Source organism: Oncorhynchus mykiss, chromosome 26 (assembly GCF_057628025.1).
Source record: "Oncorhynchus mykiss isolate SJ-2025 chromosome 26, ASM5762802v1, whole genome shotgun sequence".
NCBI lineage: Eukaryota > Metazoa > Chordata > Actinopteri > Salmoniformes > Salmonidae > Oncorhynchus > Oncorhynchus mykiss.
This window is the reverse complement of record NC_143047.1, coordinates 13997008-14022260: the sequence shown is the minus strand read 5'-3', so window position 1 is coordinate 14022260 and position 25253 is coordinate 13997008. Positions and strand designations below refer to the sequence as shown.

Below are 25253 nucleotides of genomic sequence, written 5' to 3'. Positions count from 1 at the left end.
TGCGTAGATAAAGCATGTCTGGTTGGAGGGATATATGCTGAAATCACTTCTAATATACATTGCCTGTGAGCATCAAAGTGAACCAGTTGTACACACAGCTCGAGCAAGACATTCATCAGCATTTCATCAGCATTTCTCTGACGACGTTCCCCCACGACATTCCCCCATTCAGCTGCAGTGAAATGTCTCCGCACATCAGATAGTGCCCGTGGCATTATCCTGTAAAGATTAGAACAAAATGACAAAGAAATTCCATGTACAGATAAACAGGTGAATTAACACTTCTCAGTTAGCAGGCTCAGTCAAGCTAAAAAACCCACATGGTAGCCAAAACTAACTTGTTTACAAGTTAGAAATGATTTAAAGACACACTTAGCTGTAGGCTACTATTTACTAGTTAACAAAAAATCATGTATGTCATAAAAAATATATTCACCCCACCCAGTATTGTAATCAAAACTTACCAGAAAGCATGTAGTCCTTAGCTCAGACAGTGTAGTAGTGTGGGCTCAATAGCATCGCATTAGTTTGCAAGATCTTGAGAAGCCGCTGCAGATGTGATGGAAGAGGGTTGCAATTCCATTGAATTGGGGATAGTTTAACCAAAATATGCCACAAGACCTAGAATTGCCTTATGTGTATCCCACAAAAAAGGTTCACCGTTAAAAGCTAACTTTGATGAATTTAAGCAGAATTCCCCAAATTCCCGGGTTTAACTTCCCATGGAAATTTACCGAAAAGTTTCAGACCCTTCGCAGCCCTAATTGCCACATATCCCAATGGCACGATCTCCAGGCAATCCATTGGATTTCTGCTTAAGCTTCTACTTAAGTAAAACATTGCTGAGAGGAAAGAACACAGAATTATTATTTACACAGTCCTTTGAGCGGAGGCAACCAACATCCCAGGTGTCCCACTTGACCCCAGTGCTGCCACATAAGCCATTCTATTTGCTACCGTTGGTGTGTGTGGGTGGGTTGATGGGTGAGTGAGTCACTCCTAACAACTGTCCTTGGCTTGGATGAAAATGGAACACGAGGAGGAAAGGTTTAGGATTAATTCTGTAGTGCCATTTCAGAATTGAAAAATTCAATAACAAACATGCGATCTCATGAGTGACATTTGGCCTACACTACAAGAACCATAATGTAAACAAAGTGTGAGATTGTAAACTAGAATATTTGCAGCCTAGGAAACCTCTACACCTCCACAAGGCATGAGTGCTAGTAGGAATCATGCATTGTGTTTCTCTGCACTCAGTTCCTCCAGACAGCGATCCGCGTGAGCTGGGCCGTGCTGCAGACAGGACTACGGCATCACACGGTGGCTGTCTGCTGCTACCTATCTGACATATGGCGCTCTCCTTCACGACCAAAGCCTCATTTAATAAAGGTAAGGAAAGAGGGGGTTATTGTTAAAAATATGTCTGTCTAAAAACCATGGGACAGGGATTCATTCATGATGCAGCTCAAGTTACTTATCTCAGGGCAGCTCAGATGAGTATCCTTTGCCTAAAAATAAGGTTCACAGGTGCGAGGCCCAGGCCCCTCAGCTCGTCTCTGTCCGTCTACAGAATGGAGAAATGCCCCACACCAGATCCTGTTTCCCCGAACCACCGCCTCGTTTCCTCCCTCCTGCAGAATCCGGAGCCCAGACCACAGATCGGTGCGAGAGATGAGGAGCCCAGCAATAAATCTGGCTGATGCAATCTAATGGAACATTGTATTAGGGCGGGCTCAGTGCTCTGCTCGGTAAATAATGGAGTTCTTGCAGCCAGGAGAGATAATGCTCCCACCCAGGGGAGAGAGTTTCAATGGAAACTCAAAACAGGCAGGCGCTCCTGGATGGCTGGCTCAGTCACGTCACGTCTGCACTGTTTGCTCACCACTGATACAAATCAAATCGAATTGTATTTGTCACATGCACTGAATACAACAGGTGTAGACCTTACAGTGAAAAGCTTACTTACAAGCCCCTAACCAACAATGCAGTTAAGAAAATACCCCCCCCAAAAAAGAGATAAGAATAACAAATAATTAAAGAGCAGCAGTAAATAACAATAGAGGGGCTATGTACAGAGGGAACCGGTGTCGAGGTAAATGACGTAATATGTACATGTGGGTAGGGTTATTAAAGTGACTATGAATAGATAATAACAGAGAGTACCCGCAACATAGGAGGGGGGGGGGGGTAGCCATTTGATTAGCTGTTCAGGAGTCTTATGGCTTGGGGGTAGAAGCTGTTTTAGATGCCTCTTGGACCTAGGCTTGGTGCTTCGGTACCGCTTCCCGTGCGGTAGCAGAGAAAACAGTCTATGACCGGGCGGCTGGAGTCTGACCATTTTTAGGGCCTTTCCAGGGACTGATACAGGTACTAAGGCTTGGGCAGGAACAGAAATGAAGGATAAACTAATGGAACTAACAGAGAAAACCTTTGAAGAAACAGGGTTTACATGCCGCCCGAGTGGCCAAATAAATGTACACGTTATTCAATCACATCCGGCCGTGATTGGGAGTCCCATAGGGCGGAGCACAAATGGCCCAGCGTCACCTGGGTTTGGCCGAGGGTAGGCTGACATTGTAAATAAGAATTAGTTCTTAACTGTCTAGCATAGTTAAATAAAGGTTTAAAAAAATACACTGCTCAAAAAAATAAAGGGAACACTAAAATAACACATCCTAGATCTGAATTAATTAAATATTCTTATTAAATACTTTTTTCTTTACATAGTTGAATGTGCTGACAACAAAAATCACGCAAATATTATCAATGGAAATCAAATGTATCAACCCATGGAGGTCTGGATTTGGAGTCACACTCAAAATTAAAGTGGAAAACCACACGGTTTTCCAAAGCTGATCCAACTTTGATGTAATGTCCTTAAAACAAGTCAAAATGAGGCTCAGTAGTGTGTGTGGCCTCCACGTGCCTGCATGACCTCCGTACAACGCCTGGGCATGCTCCTGATGAGGTGGCGGATGGTCTCCTGAGGGATCTCCTCCCAGACCTGGACTAAAGCATCCACCAACTCCTGGACAGTCTGTGGTGTTTAATGATCTACTAGGAATGCCTTGGAGATCGACCAGTCGGCGACCACTGTAGTAAGATGTTCTCTCAATTTGGGTGGTGGATGGAGCGAGACATGATGTCCCAGATGTGCTCAATTGGATTCGGGTCTGGGGAATGGGCGGGCCAGTCCATAGCATCAATGCCTTCCTCTTGCAGGAACTGCTGACACTCCAGCCACATGAGGTCTAGCATTGTCTTGCATCAGGAGGAACCCAGGGCCAACCGCACCAGCATATGGTCTCACAAGGGGTCTGAGGATCTCATCTCGGTACCTAATGGCAGTCAGGCTACCTCTGGCGAGCACATGGAGGGCTGTGCAGCCCCCAAAGAAATGCCACCCCACACCATGACTGACCCACCGCCAAACCGGTCATGCTGGAGGATGTTGCAGGCAGCAGAACGTTCTCCACGGCATCTCCAGACTCTGTTACGTCTGTCACATGTGCTCAGTGTGAACCTGCTTTCATCTGTGAAGAGCACAGGGCGCCAGTGGCGAATTTGCCAATCTTGGTGCCCTCTGGCAAATGCCAAACGTCCTGCACGGTGATGGGCTGTAAGCACAACCCCCACCTGTGGACGTCGGGCCATCATACCACCCTCATGGAGTCTGTTTCTGACTGTTTGAGCAGACACATACACATGGGTTGTTGCCCTCCTACGGCCTCCTCCACATCTCCTGATGTACTGGCCTTCGTGTTTTGGTGAATTTAGTACGACATCCAGGAACTTTTGGCAAAATAACTATATCCATACTTTTACAACAAATCCATACTTCGCGTCACAAATAGTACGGTTAGTATAAGTATCTGAGCTTTATCTGTGGATTAATTGTCGGAGAAAAGAACACACGATTTCGTAAGACTCAAGATGTGTCAAAACTCTACAAAGTTCCTGAAAAAAAGGACCATAAGCATTTCAGGAAAAACAAAAACCCAATGTTTGTTTTCCAGTACAAATGACAAATAAATGTCCATGAATATTTCACGTGAGTTCCGACCTGTCCCCAATTTAATATAGTTTGTTTTGCTATTTTAACCTGTGTGTCATGAACGCATCTGGTGGGGATAGACAAAAATCGGCATGCGCACGATGGCGGACAAGCGCAAGGAGCCGGTTTGGTCAGTATAGTATATGGGCCTATACACAAAGAGAGTAATAATGAACAGTTGAAACATTTACATCATTGTAGAGCTGCAGACAGATCTCACATACAGTGCATTCGGAAAGTATTCAGACCCCTTGACTTTTTCCACATATGTTTGCGTTACAGCCTTATTCTAAAATGTATTAAATAAAACATTTTCCTCATCAATCTGTACGAAATACCCCATAATGACAAAGGGATAACAGGTTTTTAGAATGTATTTTTCCAGAGCCCAGAGTTGAACCCAATCTAACATCTCTGGAGAGACCTGAAAATAGCTGTGCAGCGACGCTTCCCATCCAACCTAACAGAGCTTGAGAGGATCTGCAGAGAAGAGTGGGAGAAACTCCCCAAATACAGGTGTGCCAAGCTTGTAGCATCATAGCCAAGAAGACTCAAGGTTGTAATAGCTGCCAAAGGTGCCACAACAAAGTACTGAGTAAAGGGTCTGAATACTTAAGTAAATGTGATATTTCAGCTTTTATTTGTAATACATTTGCACACAAAAAATAAAATATTTTTTTGCTTTGTCATTGAGGGGTATTGTGCATAGATTGATGGGGGGGGAACGATTTAATACATTTTAGAATAAGGCTGTAACGTAACAAGATGTGGAAAAGGTCAAGGGGTCTGAATACTTTCCAAATGCACCGTATCTATGCTTAACATATAAACAGCCTCCAAACTACAGCAGTTCTCAGGCTATGTGGGTGATTATGCCGATGTAAAGCAATTACACACGAAGCACAGATAAACCACGTTTTTCTTACAGAGAAGGAGAAAGAAAAACACATGGAATGAAAATATGCTAATTGCCATACTATTTAAGTCCAGAATATATCAGCTATTCCTGTGTTATGAGTCACTCCTGGGACTTCTATGACAAACAAGGCGAATGTAGAGTACTCTGAACCCAACGCTCTGAGCCGACAGGGACCTGCCATTTTGACAGGAAAACATTCCTGGCTGAGGGAAATAGGAAGAGATGGGCAAAAAGCTGCTGGTGAAAGAGAGAAGCGGAGGAGAAAGTCCATTATTTTCTAGTTCCACAGAACCAGAATTTGAGTTTCTGGTTTAGACAAAAACAAACAATAATTCCTCTCGTGGGCCATGCCTCTGGCAAAGGAGTCCAAATGAGGTAAACAGAAACTTGGAACTTCAATTAACGTTGTAGTTCTGCGTAGCTAGAATACTGCTGTATCAGTATAACAAAAACTACAGCACAAGACTCTGAAGCCCAGAATCCATCAAGAGAGGCAGGGCCGCCAGCCTGTCACAAACACCAACGCCAAGCCAGCATGGGAGAGAGTCCAGTCCATCTTTTCTGAACCTCTGGCACAAAAACAAACACATACAATCCCCTCTCTCCCATGCTCTCTCCCCTTCACTGCTTCTTTCAGAGTGGAAGTCAAAATTCCTGCCTTCACTAAGTCCAAGTCAAACACAAGACGTGGTGACAAGGGTACCGAACCATGTCCAAGACAGACACTGTAGGTTTCTGGCAGGCACCATTGCACGGAAGCAGACAACTTACTCTGAAAAGTAAACTACCCCAAAACAGAAACCCTTCAATCTGGGGCTAATGTGAGGCCCTCTGTCCTCTGGGTTCTGGACCGGAGGCTGTTGAGATCCATTCTTTTAGGCCCTATAGCAATGGGCTCCATGGCCCAAGTGTTCCACCTCATCAGTCACACCATGCATCATCAACAGCTCCAGCCATCACCATTCCAATCCAGGCCTCAAATGAACAGAGACCGAGAGCTGCTTTCTGTTCCCCAAACAATAACAGAATGGGAGAGGACATAAAGCCTCCCTGGCGATCATTGGGAGGTCATTAAGTCTTTGCCAGAGGTCACCAGAAAAGCCACCTTTGTCCAGAGAACCTTGAGAAGTGAAATGAAGATGAAAGCAGGACAATGAGAGAGAGGAGAGAGCCACCCTACTGCCCTGCAGGTTGGGCCAGGTTGAATAATGCTCAGCCTCCCCACCCCACCAAACAAAAAGGAGAAGCCGAGTCTAAACAGCCCAGAGGACACTGTGGATAGCTAACAATTTAGGCCCTTTTCCTTGGCCAAAAGGGTGAGGTTGGGGCCTCAGACGGTCCTATAGCATGGTCCTTTGTTAAGAAGTGTCAAGAGATGGTATCACGGACTATAGTTTACTCTAAGATTACACCATGGATTGAAATGACGGTTTGGCTGCTATTCTCTTTACTGATGAGTAAAGCTAGTATTCATTACAGAACCAGAAAGAGCTGCTGCCAGATAACAGCATTGGTCATATGGCAGTGCAACAGATGGAGACTATTTGGAAAGGGAACACAATCTAAGACACAACCTTGAATTCCCTGAAAGAGAATCCAACTAGCTTTCCAGGCAGTGGACACATACAGACAGAGCAACCTTTCTCCAAAAGAGAAAAATGAATATGCATGTGATGAAACCCGCTTCCCACCTTATAATCTCCTCAGGTTCCCACTTGCAGGGTCCAGGTGATCACAGAGCCTGCCTCCTCATCAATTACCCTGGAGTTTGTATCGATCCTCCCAGAGGGGCTTCTATTTAAAGCACTGGGGCCAGGAGGGAGAGGGAAACCATCCATAAAGTTGGCTGAGCAAAAATGGATTAACAGGTAACAATGCTAGATCTGCATTTGGAGATAGCAGGTGAGCATGTTATATGCGTAGACCAGAGATTCTCAGTAGCAGGGTCGTCAGATTCAAACTAAGCCCATGTTTACCGCCCACTGAGACAGACAGACCTGTCGCTCACAGACAGCGGTCATCTGACCGAGTTGGCAGGCAGACAGTGGTTATCACAGGGGTGTGTTGTGTCTTCATTTCCATAAATCTGGAGCAGCAGTACACCAGGCCCTTTCTCAGCAGGGGAGAGGGAGTGTGAGTGAGCGGGATAGGGGGACCGAGAGAGAGGATGAGGGAGCACACTGTTGTCCCCAATGGAGACAGCCATGTGTCATCCTGACCACTTCTCATCAGACACCGATGGTCCGCCATTGTGGATATGACATGAACACCGAGGTGGAGAGAGCGAGCCATGAGAGCGTTCCTTCCTTCCTGCCTGCTTGCCTGCCTGGACAGACAGGACCGCGAGAGGCGTGGGAAGGGTTAAGTCTGAGAAGGCCCATCTGCTGCCTCGTCTGTTCCCCTGCTTGGCTCCGTCAGAGAGCGTGGACACAGAGACGCTCAGTGACTCGATCTCTCCCCCCGCTCTTTATCACCATCTCTGTGAACAGCTGAACAACAACAACAACAAATAGGTCCAAAACATAAATCTACTGCTCTGTTTCTCAGGATCTATCCATATCACCAATATACCAGCCCTAAGGGTATACTACAAAGCAGGATCAATGAGTTAACCAGATAGGCAAGTTATCTATTCTGAAATAACTTGTATTTTTAGAAAGATACGCTTGAAATGGGCATGGCCTAATTGACTCAACAACCAAAAAACATATCTAAGTGAAGCTTTCTTAATGAACCATAAAAACAGCTATTTCATGGTTGTTTATCAAAGTTAGCTGGCTAGCTCATTGATCCTTCTTTGTAGTACCCCGTTTGTGGTGAGAGGGTACACTCCATCTAAGGGCACCAAGAGCTTATGACAGGGCAAAACATTGTTTACATAAGAGGTATATGGAAAGAACAGATCTTTACATTCCTTTTATGTAAAGAGTTTTTGTATTTAAAAATAACAGACCCAGTCCAGAAATCATGTTTACATAATATAACAAAGCACTTATCCCCCATTTGCAAAAATGGAAACTTCAAGTGAGGGGGGAGGGGGGGGGGGGGGGGGCGGAACTCATCTTCACATACATACAACAGCAATTACAATTTCAAGCATGAATTCTCCCCAGCATACAAGCCTGGGCCGATACAGAGCTGATTCCAGTGAGGCCAGCTGGAGTGAATCAAAGCCAGGAGCATGGAGGGGGCACACACACAGAGGGCCCACATTAAGTGTCTGCTGTCTGTCGCCGTGAGCCCACTGATAGATGAACACCTGGATCCGGAGAGAGAGAGAGCAGAGAGAAGCCCAGGCCTGCTTAACCCTCTATGTTTCTCTGCGTGCACGGGCCAGGACACAGCACAACAAAAACAAAATGCCTTGCACCCCTACAACAGAACAGGAAACACACATTCTTTTAGGTTTCATCCAGATAGCACTAAGTTGCTTAAAACAAGCAGGCACACTAACACTGTGTGTGTGTGTGTGTGTGTGTGTGTGTGTGTGTGTGTGTGTGTGTGTGTGTGTGTGTGTGCGCAGAGAGTCAGCACAAGAGTGTTAGAAAAAACAAAAAAAAGTGTCAATGCAGGTAGTCCGACTCGTCATTTGATTAGCTATTTTAGTAGCCTTGATTAACAGTCATACGGCTTGTGGGTAGAAGCTGTTCAGGTTCCTGTTGGTTTCAGACTTGGTGCACCGGTAGCGCTTGCTATGCGGTAGCAGAGAGAAGTCTATGGCCTGGGTGGCTGGAGTGCAGAATTGACCAGGAGCCCCTAAGACTGCTGCTACCCACTTCAGCAACATCATGATTTAACAGGATGCTGACGAGAGACCGGTCCAGCTGCTGACCTATAGGTCTTTGTTGTTCAGTCAGATACACTGCTAGTAGCCACTGTGTTTACGTAAGGCTTTACCACTCTGTGACAACAAGTATGTGGCTCACCAACCAGCACTGGACAACAGTGATTTAACACAACCCAAACAAACCTCAACCTCAAAAGAAGCCATAGGATTTCACTAAGAAAGCATATCAGTTAGCCTAGCTACTGAGCAGTTCCGTTCCATCCCTGTATCAGCGACACGACACAAACCCACTGATTGGCCAGGGCTCCAATCAGTTGATTGAAAAAAGGGGAAAAGTAATCTCACAGTTCCAACCAAGCCAAGTGGCCAAATGACAGGTGTCCTAGACTAGAGGGAGCTCATTTGATGCTGGCGTAACAGTATTTTGCTGTAGCCCACATAGGGAACCACATAAACAATCTCATAAGACAGATAGCTCTGACTCTGACCCTCTCAGAGCAGAGCCCGGGACAGGTTAATACAACATTCAATAGCCTTTATGCAACCCCAAGCAGGACAGGCCCAACGACCAGGCAATGACTCAATTTCTTGTTTTTGCATTGAATTATCACAGCAAGCAAAGGTCGCCCCTTCTGCCAAAGGGGGAGAGAGGCATGCAGACGTACAGTGGGCTGGTGAACAAGGTCACACCATCCCAGGAGTGGTATTGGCTTACTACCAAGCCAGGGCTACTTGAAACCAAGGTCACAGTGCTCTGGCTGCTGGAGTGACAGCGGACTGAACCAAAAAGCTGAGAGCAGGATTGGGTTGCAACTGCCAGTGGGCTGGGCTGCCATGCTACGGTTCTGTCCACCCAGGCCCGAGCACTTTGCTCCAGGCTCCCCTGAGAGGTGGACTGGGTGGGGAGCACAGGGAATTCAGATTACTGGAAGAATAAAAAAACAGAGTTTCCTGAAATCAGATCCCGCCTGACATAAATCAGAAACGGAGCCATTATGGCTGCCATTATGGTGAGAAACCAGAGACGAGGGAACAAGCTACTCCACTCATTCAACCTTTAATAAGTGGCTCCCTAAAATAGGCCCGTCTACTAGCAGAGCACTCAGTGCAAGAGATTAGGCTGTGTGTGTATTTAATACAAACTCAATACATTCCATTCACCACTACAAGGGTATAGCTTACCCTGACGCTGTCAGGCTCCCCCAGGACAGCCCAGGCCCAATGTTAGGGGGTCTGCCTAGTGTTGTTCAGCAGGCACAGGCCCCATCACTGTGGGTGTCCATTAGAGGTCGGCCGATTATGATTTCTCGATACCGATACCGATTATTGGAGGACCAAAACAGCCAATGCCGATTAATCGGCCAATTTTTTAAAATTATATTTGTAATAATGACAATTACAACAATAATGAATTAACACTCATTTTAACTTAATATAATACATTAATAAAATCAATTTAGCCTCAAGTAAATAATGAAACATGTTCAATTTTGTTTAAATAATGCAAAAACAAAGTGTTGGAGAAGAAAGTAAAAGTGCAATATGTGCTATGTAAGAAAGCTAACGTTTCAGTTCCTTGCTCAGAACATGAGAACATATGAAAGCTGGTGGTTCCTTTTAACATGAGTCTTCAATATTCCCAGGTAAGTTTTAGGTTGTAGTTATTATAGGAATTATAGGACTATTTCCCTCTATACCATTTGTATTTCATTAACCTTTGACTATTGGATGTTCTTATAGGCACATTATTATTGCCCGTGTAACAGTATAGCTTCCGTTCCTCTCCTCGATCCTCCCTGGGCTCAAACCAGCAACACACCAGCCACCATCGAAGCAGCATTACCCATGCAAAGCAAGGGGAACAACTACTAGAAGGCTCAGAGAGAGTGATGTTTGAAACGCTATTAGCGAGCGCTAACTAGCTAGCCATTTCACTTCGGTTACACCAGCCTCATCTCGGGAGTTGATAGGCTTGAAGTCATAAACAGCGCAATGCTTGACGCACAACGAAGAGCTGCTGGCAAAATGCATGAAAATGCTGTTTGAATGAATGTTTACGCGCTTGCTTCTGCCTACCACCGCTCAGTCACATACTTAGATACTTGTATGCTCAGTCGCATTATATGCAACGCAGGACACGCTAGATAATACCTAGTAATATCATCAACCATGTGTAGTTAACTAGTGATTATGATTGATTGATTTTTATAACATAAGTTTAATGCTAGCTAGCAACTTACCTTGGCTTACTGCATTCGCGTAACAGGCAGTCTCCTTGTGGAGTGCAACGAGAGAGGCAGGTCGTTATTACGTTGGACTAGTTAACTGTAAGGTTGCAAGAACGGATCCCCCGAGCTGACAGGGTGAAAGGCAGTTAACCCACCATTCCTAGGCCGTCATTGAAAATAAGAATGTGTTCTTAACTGACTTGCCTAGTTAAATAAAGGTATAAATATATATATATATATATATATATATTTTTTTTTAAATCGGCGCCCAAAAAAACGATTTCCGATTGTTATGAAAACTTTAAATCGTCCCTAATTAATCCGCCATTCCAATTAATCGGTTGACCTCTAGTGTCCGTGCCTCGGCTTCTGCTCTCCCACTCAACACTACATTAGCCTGCTAATCTCCAGCCCCGTACAAACAGCTCAGTCATCATGATCCCGAGAGAAGAGAGAGGGAGGGAGAGAGAGACCTGGCAGCAGTCAGGGGAAAAACCACAGCGTCACTCGGGGATGGGGGAGGGAGGGGATGGGAGAAGGACAGAGAAGAGGATAATGGTTGTTGTGGCTCCTCTTTCTGCCATCTTTCCCGCTCGCTCACCGCACCGATTTCAACATGGACACAATCATCTCAGAAATTGTACACAACAGCTGCAAGTGAAACAGCAAGAAAAGTAATGATATCGAAGCAAATCGCTGAGCCAATGTTTAGAGATATTTATTGATCGTGTTCTATAGATTTTAGAATATGATTATACAGTTTCTCTGTTAGTCATTTTAATATGGAGTACTCAATTCACACAGACATCGACAGTAAAGTCAGAAATAGACGAAAACCCTAGTGTTGTGGATTGAGAAGTAGGCTAGCTGCCCTGGAGTTGGGCTGACCAGTCTGGTGACGTTGACCAATTAAGAGGTGAAAGGTAAGGCAGAAATAACCAATTTATCTGCACTAAGTCCCATCACTCATATCAAACTGTTCTTTCCCGTAAATACAACACTAACAAAGTGCAGAAGAGCACTGTGGTGTAGGCCTTTTCACAGTCAGGCTGCTGAGCTGACACTATACTCCACCAGTCAGATATAGCGAAACAAATCCTTCATATTTCCATTCTCGCTCTACAGAGAAAGAGATGAAACACGTTACACTACAAATAATCCAATTACAGCTTGCAGATTGAGCTGAAAGGGTCAGATATAGAAATAATGCACAATGTCTCCATGGCAATCCATGTTCTTTAAACCACCCAGACAGAGTTCTAAACACCCTGGCAAACAGGCAGAAACACAGGCTGCCAGGAGACGCTGTGGGAGGGCCCCTTTAACTCACATTAGAACAAACACAATCATTTGTTCCACTGGGTTTTGTTTTGCCCCCCCCCCCCAGATTTGACGGGGGACTGTTTGATCCTCTGAGGAGACGAGGGGTGGAGGTACAGGTACAGTAGAGGCCCAGAGAGGGAGACACTGGGTGCCTGGCGGGTACATAGCACTGTTCAGAGGTTATTGTACTGGAGGGAGAGAGGCAGAGGGACAGTGAGCAGGCTAGGATCAGTCAATCTGGTCTCTTGGACCCTGATTGAACAGAATCACATGAGGCCATTGTCTAGTCTTGTCCAATGCAACACCACTGTCATATCTATTGGTTAAAGGCAAAGTAAAGAGGCTACTGTTCTCCTGTTATTCTCAGAGCTTAAGCCAAATCTCAGCTCTAAAATTAGATGTAAGATCTAAACACAGACTTAGTGTATGGACAACTCACTGATGGGAACTTGGCTCTGGAGAAGGGGAGATAGAACATTAAAAACATTCTGTCCCATCTACAAAACACCCAGCCAACTCCTCAGCATCCAGACAGACACTACAAATCTGACCATTTCAGAGTAGCACTGGCTATCTATCATCACAGCCAGTCCCCTCTCCTCCACAGTCACTGTGTTGCTGTGGTGGGTGAGCTTGGTTCTGACAGTGTGTGTGGGAGTGGTGGGACAAACACTGGTCTGCCTGGCTGTCAGCAGCTCTGAGCCATACCCTTGAGCAGAGCATGAGAATCAACCCTGACCTCTGAGCAGCACATTCTTTTCAATCCAGCAGCATAACATCTCTTCATTAAAAAATTGATACATCCTGTTCTCCGCTTACACACAAACTGCATTCAAAGCAATGTTCTCTTTTGACATATTGAAGATGGAAATCTTTTTCCTTCCCATCTCATCTCCCCACCACTTCATACCTCACGGGAGAGCGCCCTGTAGTCGGCACTCAGAAACTATTTTCTATGTAGTTGGCGCTATTTGTCCTTTTCATTCTCACACCGAGATGCAAATTTCCAAAGCCCAGTGCGCCGCTTGCCCAACCTGCCATCAAAAACCATTTCCGTGGCAGAGTCGGACGTGGCCCCATGTACCTTCTTATTACTACGGCTACCTCCAACCCCTTCGAAGCAGTGGGGCTTCGCCTCTGAACCTGTGCCATCTGCAAAGACAAACACACAATACAACGTTTCTGCCATCAAGCCACACCCAAAGGTCAGTGTCTCAGCCCGTTTGTCAAAGGGGTTATATTTGATTGGAGCTGGTGACCGCACATTTCCGAAATCCGCATTTATAGTTGTGTCCTGTGAGTGGACAGACAGAAAGACAGCTGGATGATACCTACCGCCTAGCTACGGTGGATATCGCCGATATGTGATGACTCCAAAATCGACATTACGGTCTGGCTAATGGAAAACGCTGCTGTGTATCTTTCAACTAACCTGCATTTGGCGATACTTGGTTCTCGATTCGGGAAATATAGCATCTTATAAACGCTTGTGTCCAGTTGCATATGGTTCTACCAAAAAAAGAAATCGGAAAGTTTTGTGCTGCCGAGTAGGTTCCTCGCCGTCATAGCTGCCGCACATCTAGCATTTCCCAGCAGGAACTAGGCAGGAACTAGGATTGTCCATGTGGCTCGGCCAAGTGTAGAAGATGACAGCACGTCACACAGTGCGACCAAAACAAAGATCTACATATGCAAGAGGCATTTCTCACTCAATACAAAACATGGATTTAATATCAGAATTGTCTCTGGTTTTTGTAACCACCTGCACATTTATAAGATACACTTTTTCCTGATTTCGAGAACAAACAAAGTGTCAGCAAGTGCAGGTTAGTTGAGAAATACATGGAGGCGTTTTCCATCAGCCAGACCGTAACGCCGATTGGAGTCGTCGCGTATTGGCGATACCCACCATAGCTACCAACATCGCTCCCTCTGCAGCGGGATGAGAGAGCTCGTTGACACTTCCTTTCAGGGTGTGTTTGAACATGAACCTCAGCTGATCCGCAGCTGCGCTGATTAATGGCACAATGACAACACACGCTTGGATATCATCTTAAAGAATGGTTCCTCCTCTGTGCTTCGCTCTAATGATTGGGAACAGAATGACAAGGAAAACCTTGGGCAAAGGCATCATTTTAGCCCCAACCAATCCTGCTCTTCACATTGTGCAACAAGCCTACTAAAGTACAAACCTTCAAACTTCTGCTCAGATAAGCTACAGAATCACGAGACATGGGCCTATGCCACAGAACAATGTAACCACAACAATACAGGTCAGCAACCTAAGTGGTTAACGGGGCACACTAGTCTAGTCAGAAGGGAGAGAAAACCAATACATTTGGCACGCCAACACCGCAAAGGTTCAATCCTTTGGACGGTCCACAACCTCCTATATCATCTCATCATTCAACGTGCTTACAAGAAAACCTAATCACAACAAAGTTCCCGCTTTCTTCTGCCTCGAGTTCACATTCCTCGGCGAAAGATATGAGTGAAATGCCAATTTGCTGGGTAATGATGCAGAGTTTCTCTCCTCCCTGGCCACAGAGCCATGCCTGTTTGGAGCACACAGACTCTTTCAACAGAGCATTAGCATGTGGCCTGCCAGGGGGAGAGGTAGGCGGGTGGGAGCAGGGTCTTGAGGAACAAAGCCCCTATAGTTGTCTCAAGCCTGGCTATGAGAGTTATGTAATATGACTGGCAGGGCCCACTTTCCTGTTCAGAGTGCTGCAGACTAATCCTATTGAAGAACAGGCCTACTTTGGAAAAGGGGAGGAGGGAGAGGGAGAGAGAGAAAAAACAAGCTGGTAATGAGCAGAGGCAAAACGGTGCAGGGAGAGCATTCACAGGAGAGACACCCTTTCATCTGCACTACCGTCCAACACAGCACAACTCCCAACCAGCAGATAACGCTGAGAATAATATCAGCACTGCCGAGGGCTGGGAGCAGGCTACACACAGAGAGCGAGAGACAGAGAGCGAGAGACAGAGAGCGAGAGACAGAGAGCGAGAGACAGAGAGCGAGAGACAGAGAGCGAGAGACAGAGAGCGAGAGACAGAGAGCGAGAGACAGAGAGCGAGAGACAGAGAGCGAGAGACAGAGAGCGAGAGACAGAGAGCGAGAGACAGAGAGCGAGAGAGATAGAAAGGAAGAGTGGAGAGAGCATGAGACAGGGAGTGGCAAAGAGCGAAAGAGAGGAGAGAGGCAACAGAGCATGAAACAGAGGGAGAGAGACGTACACCGTAACCTATTCTGTTTCTGCTAACCATTGGCAAAGTGGAGGATGTAGAGCAGTTAAAAATAAAATCTGATTCTGATTTACTCTACTGGTGCCTGGAAACCATGTGACTGGCATCACATGAGGAGAGGTGGGGGTGGGGGGGGGGGCGTACTGGCAGCATAATGTTTTTTTTTTAATCAGTTTCCACTGACAGTAAGCAGATCCGGTATGATTTCAGGAGGTAAACACCACCAGCTTCCGTTGCACAGAGCGTCTGGCCAAAGAGAAGGCTACAGAAGGAAGAGTAGAGCAAAATGAGAGTAGGGAGGGAACGAGAGGGGAGATCGATTGTTCAGCGCCCATGCTGAAAGTCTCTCTGTGTGCCGTGGGGAAAAGGCGGCCGTCTCTTCAGAGGCGTGGGCTGCCACTACTTACTGATCGAGCAGCACGGTCACATGAGTCGCATGCGGGAGAGGGACACTTCATTAGTGACACTGAGCTCTACGGGAGCGGTGACCTACTTTCCAAACCAAGTTGCTCGCCACACAAACAACCATGCACACACACAAGTCCACACCAGCTAAAACACAGAATCCCTTTAACAAAGGGACAGGAAGGCAGGGCCTGGGCATGCACTAAGCCCTGCTCTTAAAACACACATTCCAGTTGAAAGTGCAGGGCTTTAAAGCTGCCAGCTGGTACTAGCACTGCTCCCGTCTGGCCCTCTCCCACTCTCTCGCTCATAGCTAGAGAGACTGGCTCAACCCATGGCTTGAAATGATAAGTCTATAGCCACACACACAGACCGGTAGGCAGTTCCACAGCAAACCCTCTCTATGGTGCCATATGAGTGTCGTTTATTTAGCATCCGAGACGGTTTGGAGAAATCTGAGGAGTCAAAACAACAAGACTACTGGAGTACAGGAATACGGGCCTTAGAAAACAACCCCCTTTCTGTAAACAACGTTTCAAAACATTAAACAGCGTGTTCAAACCTTCAGTACGTCGTGACAAACACAGGGACCAAGAAACAGAGATGGCTCCAGAGACAAAGTGGAGAGAATGTAAAATACATACCGATTCCATGGCTGTCTGCGGATGGGTGACGTTAAAATCCTGCTTTAAAAAAGGGGCTGCAGTAGGGAAGTCCAAAGAATCCTACAAAACAAAAGAAAACCGAAGGATTAGTTACGGAGCTGTTAGTTGGCGTTTAACATTCCTAATGAGATCTGGTGTAGGGAGTCATCTTCCCCACTCAGGTTGTCCTATTGCCCCAACACAGTATCTTAATGCAACCTTTCAAAGGTCAAAGCCCCACACCATGCCAGTCTCTCCTACCCCTGTAGACAGCCCCTCACAACCACCCCTGTAGACAGCCCCTCGCAACCACCCCCCCAGCCACAGCCACAGCCCCTCAACCACCCCCCCAGCCACAGCCCCTCACAACCACCCCCCCAGCCACAGCCACAGCCAACCACAACCATAGCTTTGTCCCAACTGAGGGCAGGGGTTTATCAGGATTTGAAAGATAGAGGGTCTTTTCAAAGGCCTTCAGTTGTGCCACATCGGTTACATTCCTGTGTCGCTGTCACCTAGCCCCTCGCTCACATTTGTTCCATGGCAGTTGTTCAAATAACATTGAGAGTCCACTAGCACAAATGGTGATAACAAGTTGACTCAAGAGGACCACACACCCCAGTAGTTAGGCTCAGTGGTATTGTGGAAAAGTATATATATGTATAAAGGATAGAGAATAACATGATTTCAGTCTTAGAGGGCGTTATTAACCAAGAATTTGTTCTTTTCAGAAATTAATTAAATATAGAAGGGCTTCTGGTTTTATCTTGCCCTCTTTCCTTCTGAAGAGAACAGGTGCAAGCAAAGCTTACCGAATCGGTCAGGCTGCCATTATTCTTGAGTGCGAGGCCATGAAAGCAAAATCGCATTCCACTAGTAGAGATGTTAACGGTTAAATCGGTTAGCCACCGAAAATATATTAGACCGGTCATCCTTAGTCTACAGGTACATTTGCATAATTTAGTGGGATTAAATTGCAGCGTGTATTTTCGTTAGTCATCATGCATCTTATTTATCACACGCGCAAAGCATACAGAGCCTAGTTTGAGGAGCGGCATAGCCTATCAACTGTCAGACAGCGCAAGAGCAGCTGGTACTGGACTGCTCTTATAAGCATAGTCATTGCACAACAAATAACAGTTCTAAGTGTAATCACATGTCAAAAAAAAAAATAAATATAAATGTTTTGATGGCCGCGATTAAAAACAGCTAGTAATTGTATTTCTCAATCTCAACTCGGAATTAAAGCGCGCCTCCGAATCTTCATTTGAGTGCATAGGCTATAGTCAACGGTAGGCAGGCTATAGTCAACGGTAGGCAGGCTATAGTCAACGGTAGGCAGGCTATAGTCAACGGTAGGCAGGCTATAGTCAACGGTAGGCAGGCTATCAGCGTGTCACCCACCAATTTGCAATGTGAGCTTGAGGCTGCATAATAGTTTGAAGCCTGAACGGTTGACTTCAAATGAGAAATGTCTTACCTTGCTTCAAAGTAGCCTCGCCAAAATCCAACCATCGAAACGTGGAGGCAATTATTTTCTAAAGACTTCCTGCTGTCATTAACCAGCATTTCTCTGCTGTTCTATTGGTTTTCATATCAACTTTCTTTCATTGTTGAGAAACCAAAGGACCAATCCTAGTCAAATTAACAACCCTTCCTGGATGTTGTTATTAGATTCCCCCTTTAAGTTTCTAACTGAGATTTTCATCTGTCACTTTGTCATTATCTCACATTTTCAACTCGGCTGGCATTAGGTGTTCCGTTTAGAACAGTATTTTCAGCTCGGCTGGCATTAGGTGTTCCGTTTAGAACAGTGATTTCAGCTCGGCTGGCATTAGGTGTTCCGTTTAGAACAGTGTTTTCAGCTCGGCTGGCATTAGGTGTTCCGTTTAGAACAGTGTTTTCAGCTCGGCTGGCATTAGGTGTTCCGTTTAGAACAGTGTTTTCAGCTCGGCTGGCATTAGGTGCTCTGTTTAGAACAGTGTTTTCAGCTCGGCTGGCATTAGGTGCTCTGTTTAGAACAGTGTTTTCAGCTCGGCTGGCATTAGCTGCTCTGTTTAGAACAGTGTTTCCCCAAGAATGGCATTTTCGCAAATGTTTGAAAATGCTGTTTTATTAGCGGCTTCATTACAGGAGTTGCATGTTCAATAATATAGCCTTTTGACTAAGATGATAGGCTTCTACTGTTGCATGTTTTCATTAAACTCTTAACGAAAATGTCAGTTCCTTGTATGCAAGCATAACAATGCCTGTAGGTCACGTCATTTTACTGTTTGGGAAAAATGTAACTGTTTGTTGACCGCTTAATGAGGGTTGGTTAGTCGGCAGCAACATTCACCGAACTGTGCATCACTCGCCAATAGAGATAGCAATAGTCATAGGTTAAGAAAATATATGTTACATCTGCAAACCATTTTATGTCTGTCAATCTAAGCAGCTAGAAATGGGACAGCAAGAATCTCAAGTTAACATACCAACTGAAGTGGATGACACTAGAGCCCAGGCCAGGCCAAGGGCTGGAGGTGCCAGGACAAAACAGGAAGTGAGGCCAGATTAAGGGGCCAGGCCTCACTGGGATGGACGGGGGGGGGGGGGGGGTGACGTGTCTGTTAAAATCAGAACTCTGTTGGTTCTCACAGCAGGAATCCAGGGATTGGACTAATCCAGAATGGAGAGCAGAGCACTCCCTCTTAAATGGGGCTTGAATACAGGCTTGTAATCTTACTAAGAAAATCCCCCGACCGCACAGTGACAAAGTACACTCCCTTTAAGCCGGGCCATGCTAAAACACACAAGACATCACTCATGGGTAACACAGATCAGTCTCTGGCAGGGTAAGCTCTTGGTTGGGTAGACTATGGACATCTGAGGATATCATGCCAGGGTTCAATTCAACTTGAATGTGAACTGTCGTATTTACAATCCTTACGTAGCTTTAAATTCTGATTGAAATAAATAAAATAAAAACCTAAAAGTGATAACGCCAAACTCACTGATCTCCCTTTGTGCACCTACGATCAAATGAGCCAGACGTTTCCTTTCAGTCACTGATAAGAGCCCCTACTACTAGCAAACACACTGCACATTAAAAACGCCATTAATCTGTCTGTGGAGGATCTCTCTCCCTCTAGGGTTGGCCGGAGGTTTTCCACCACTCGTAGGGTGCACACTACGTTGACCTTAAAAGGGAAACTTTGAGCCTGAGAAGCCAAGCTCTAGCGCTTTGCCGCAGCTCTTAGGGAGCTGGTTATATTCCTCTTGAAAGAGGATGCTTCCACAATTATTCATACATTGGGAGGGATTACCAAAGACAGGACTTCAGTTTCACCACAGGCCATAGGCCAGGCTCTGCTGACCTCATGCCAACAAAGGTGAGACTGTTAAAGCTACCAGTCATTGAAAGGCACCCAAGCCCACACTTCTCAAACATCTCAAGCAGGATGACTCGGCCAAAAACACATGGCTCCTACCTTGTGGTAATGTGGTGGCCCCCTCATGCCCTCAGGGCATGCACAAGACTCAACGAGAAGAGACAGCTATGTCTGTAGGCAGGGGGAGAGAAGACCAGATATTTTAAGAACGCCATAACAAGTTCATCCTGTGTCAGTATGTCAGTATTTGAGGCTTCCTGTAAGTGTGTTTGCCCTGGCCATAGCGAGGCAGAAGCACACAAATGCTCTTGTGCAAATATCCATAGTCCCGCCTGCCAGGGGCAGCTGGGCAGGATGTGACATAAATTTGGAGCCTCGGACACGGCAGAGACAGCCAACTGGTTTTTAAAAATAAAAAAATGTACACCAATGAGGTAATTTACTACCTGCTGACATTGAGCTGGAATAGAAGTCACCCGTTCACACACATAGGCAGGACAGGGAGCTGCCAGTCAGTCCAATGTGTCCAGGAATTGTACATTTATGACTGGGGAAGTAGTAAAGTCTAACAGGACCAAACTGGACCTTAAATCCCTGCCACATGGGGGGACAGACTGCTGGGAGCACCAACACGCCACCAAAGGTTTGGCCATTCACAGTCAAACCCAGAAATCTTAGTTACTTAGACTTAAATGAAGGTTTGCTAGGCATGTGGGGAGCCTGGGCTATTTCTGATCCATTTGAAGAGCCTCTTTGCAGGAGGTAGTGAGGCTTGAGTGAGGCCTGTCTGCAGAGAGAGGAAGGGAAACACTGAAGTTTGTGTCTGCTCCTCATTTTCTTTCCCTTTTGGTTCTGTGCAGCAGCTCTGGGCCCCTCCAGGGTCTCCCACCAAAGAGTGTGTGTGTTTGTCCTACAGTGGCCCCCCAGGAGCAATGTCTCCAGTTACTACTCCAATGTCTGTGTGTTAGACATGTTTAGCAGGGTTTCTCTGGTGAATGAGACCGGTTCCCCAAAACCAGCCATGTTTACACAACTTGTGTTGAGCCACACTGGGGGGCCACACTGCTCATTTGTAACGGCTGCATCTATCCTGGCTAATTAGGTTTGACTCAGCACGATGGGAGATTGAGAAGGCAGGCGACACGAGTAAAAACTGCTGATTGAGGGACAAAACCTGGCACAAAAGCTTCACAAAAATCCAGAGATACTAATCAGCACGGCTTTTAGGTGAGCCGTACCAGAAAGACCAGGCTTAAAGAGCACAGTCAGCACACAGACCGACATGGGCCAACTAGCCTGTAGCTTCACATCCAAACACACTGCAGGACACAGGCCTACAAGTACTAGCTAGCTCTCCTTCTGGCTAACATCCCTGTTGTGCTCATATAGGGGTTATGTTTTATGATATGGCCAAGTTGATGAGAAGAAATACGAGTAAAACAGGATATAGGAGTTGACCTAAACATGCAAAAGGTCAGAGGTGAGAGTTCAAGCCTCCCCATCCTGACAGTAAGCAGGGGCAGCTCAGGACAAAGGAAGTGTTCTTTTCACGTGTTTGGCTATTTGAAGTGAATATACTAACACCGTCTTTTAAAACAAATCCCTACTAGACGTGTGGTATTTCAACATCACCGGGGGAAAACCAAACACTGGACTTTGTTCATGAGGAGTGGTGTGCACACATGTGCATGAGAAGGCAAGTCATACTTCTGACAAGTTTGAGAACCTGGCCCGTTTTGATTTCAACTACACTCTGTAGACTCGAGTCCAGCTTTGAAGCCCAACGCCCAGGGTTTGAGATCCAAGAATCTCCTTGGAGTTGGGAGAGCAGTCACGGCCAATCCTAGGGCCTAGCCTCAACAACAGACAATGGCTGCCAGAGCTGCTCTGCTACAAACATACCACACTGTCCAGATAACTGCCTGAAGGAACACACACAACAACAACTGCTAACACTCAGACCCACGATCTCACACACAAAACAATTCCACATGCCATAGAGCCGTAGCTATTTAATGAGTATATTTCCGGAGATTAGTCCACAACATGTTGCAATGGTGATAGGGCTAAAAACACTGACTGTGTCTGCAGGAGAGGGAGGGGGGGGGGGGGAATACTGGACGGAATAGTGTATACACATGCTATTCTGAAGCCCAAAGCAAAGACTGGAAAATGTGGAAGAGAAAGCCGAGCTACTGAGAGACACAGAGCGAAGGGAGGAGAGTGAGAGGTCAGCCCCATTTGAGCTTTAGTAATATGGCTGGGGGGAGGGTAAAGTGAGTGGAGCTCTAAAAACAACTGGCTGGACTGTGTTGCTTCAGCCCGGGCTGCCACTGCGTGTCTGCAGCATGGCCCGTGGCTTGTGTGAACATGCAGGCCTATGTGGGGCACCAGTGCATTGTGGGATTACGGAGGAGACGGGTGGTCTAATGGTCGCCCGGGGGCATGCACAGCCATCCTTTATCGTGCCTCTTTTCTGCTCCCCCCCCCCCTCTATTCTGCTCCCCAGAGCATCGGATTACAGGAAGCACCACCATTTTCACAATCTGGTCAGCTCCATTTATCTGGGAAATCTGGACAATGAGGCAGACTCCTTGTCTCCTTGTTATGCGGTGGGACCGTGGCATGGAACCAGTTGACTTTAGGCTCGCACAGAATGCGAATCTAGCATTTGGGCCCACATCTGACGGACAACTTTTTTCTCCACAGGATTATTCAGAAAGTATTTCACACTTCGCCTTTTTCCACATTTTGTTGTGTTATAGCCGGAATTTAAAATGTATATCGTTTGTCACTGGCCTACACACAATAACCCATAACGTCAAAGTGGAATTGTTTGCAAAAATTTACAAATTCATTTAAAATGAAAAGCTGAAATGTCTTAATATGTATTCAACCCCTTTGTTGTGGCAAGTCTAAAGTTCAGAAGTAAAACATATCTTAACATATCACATAAGTTGCGTGAAATAAGTGTTTAACATGATTCTTGAATGACTACCTCATCTCTGTACCCCACACATACAGATAATTGTAAGGTCCCTCAGGTCGAGAAGTGAATGTGAAACACAAATTCAACCAAATCAAAAATCCAAATTTAATTTGACACATAAATATGTTTAGCAGATGTTGTTGCGGGTGTAGCGAAATGCTTGTGTTACTAGCTCCTACAGTGTAGTAATATCTAACAAGCAATATTTATCAACACACAATCTAAAGTAAAGGAATTAAGAATATATAAATATTTGGGTGAGCAATGTCAGAGGGGCTTAGACTAAAATACAGTAGAATAGGACAGAATACAGTATTAAAATAGGATGTAATTAAAAATATGTAAACATTAAAGTGACTAGTGTTCCAATTATTAAAATAGCTAGTGATTTCAAGTCTATGTATATAGGGCAGCAGGCTCTAATGTGCTAGTGATGGCTATTTAACAGTCTGATGGCCTTGAGATTGAAAAACAGCTTCAGTCTCTCGGTCCCAGCTTTGAAGCATAAAGACCAGGGAAAGTTATTCAATGCATTGCAAAGAAGGGACCTATTGGTAGATGGATAAAAAATAATAAAAGCAGACATTGAACATCCCTTTGAGCATGGTGAAGTTATTAATTACACTTTGAATGGTGTATCAATACACTCAGTCACTACAAAGATACAGGCGTCCTTCCTAAATCAGTTGCCATAAAGGAAGGAAACCGCTCAGGGATTTCACCATGAGGCCAATGGTGACTCGAAAACAGTTAGATTTTAATGGCTGTGATAGGAGAAAACTGAGGATGGACCATGAACATTGTAGCTACTCCACAATATTAACCTAAATGACAGAGTTTGCAATAAGACACTAATGTAGAACTGCAAAAAATGTGGCAAAGAAATTAACGTTATGCCCTGAATACAAAGCATTGTTTGGGGCAAATCCAGCACACCACTTAGTACCACTCTTCATATTTTCAAGCAGGGTGGCGACTGCATCATGTCATGAGTATGCTGGTCATCGGCACGGGAGTTTAAGATATAAAATAATAAATTATGGAATAGAGCTATGCACAGACAAAATCGGAGAAAACCTAGTTGTCTGGTTTCCAACAGACACGGGGACACAAAAATGACCCTTTCAGCAGGACAATAACCTAAAACACAAGGCCAAATATACACTGGAGTTGCTTACCAAGACAACATTGAATGTTCCTGTGTGGCCTAACTACAGTTTTGACTAATATCTGTTGCAAGAATTGAAAATGGCTGTCTAGCAATGAACAACAACCAACATGAATGTTGATTATAATAATGTGGAAATATTCTACAGTCCAGGTGTGCAAAGCTCTTAGAGACTTAGAAAAACTCACAGCTGTAAGTCACTGCTAGAGGTGATAATAGGTATTGACTAAAGGTGTGAATACTTAGGTAAATGCAATATTTCTGTATTTAATTTAAAATAAATTGAGCAAAAAAAAAAAAAATCTAAAAGCATGTTTTCACTTTGTCATTATTTGAACAAACAAAAACATTGAACTAGTCAGTTACCCTCTCTAGCGTAGGGGGCAGCCTTCGGAATGTTGGATGAAAAGCATGCCCAAATTAAACAGCCTGCTACTCGGGCCCAGAAGATATGATATGCATATAACTGGTAGATTTGGATAGAAAACACTAACGTTTCCAAAACTGTTAAAATAGTGTCTGTGAATATAACAGAATTGATTTAGCAGGCGAAAACCTGAGAAAAATCCATTGAGGAAGTAGTTTTTAATTGGTTTTGTAGTTTTCTATTCAATGCCATTACAGTATCCATTGACTTAGGACTCCATTTGCAGTTCATATGCCTTCCACTAGATATCAATAGTCTTTAGAAATAATTTCAGGCTTGTATTCTTATTAATGAGGGAGTAAGACCAGTCTGAACGAATGGACCCTAACGTGACGCAGAGTTTTTTCAGGCATATGTTCATTTATTGTTTACCTTTTATATTGACGACGTTATTGTCCGGTTGAAATATTATAGATCATTTAGGCTAAAAAACAACCTGAGGATTGAATATAAACATCGTTTGACATGTTTCTATGAACTTTACGGATACAATTTTTATTTTTTTGTCTGATTGTTTTGACTGAGTTTGAGCCTGTGGATTACTGAAGAAAACGCGCTAACAAAACAGAGGTTTTTGGATATAAAGAGACTTCATCAAACAAAAGGAACATTTATTGAGTAAATGAATGTCTTCTGATTGCCACCATATGAAGATCATCAAAGGTAAGGGATTCATTTTATCTCTA

General features: G+C 45.1%; 1 protein-coding gene across 6 annotated transcripts in view; it reads right to left on the bottom strand.

The window, feature by feature from the left end:
- Nucleotides 1-25253, bottom strand: part of LOC110506421 (ankyrin repeat domain-containing protein 11) — a 139383-nt gene that overhangs the window by 92380 nt on the left and 21750 nt on the right. For 4 of the 6 annotated variants that reach the window (XM_021586014.3, XM_090222170.1, XM_021586015.3 and 1 more), the window contains exon 2: nt 16613-16693. The gene's annotated coding sequence lies outside the window, so the exon portion shown is untranslated. Of the gene's footprint in view, nt 1-16612; nt 16694-20082; nt 20155-25253 lie in introns of all 6 variants that reach the window. The other 2 variants (XM_021586017.3, XM_021586016.3) reach the window with 1 other exon arrangement.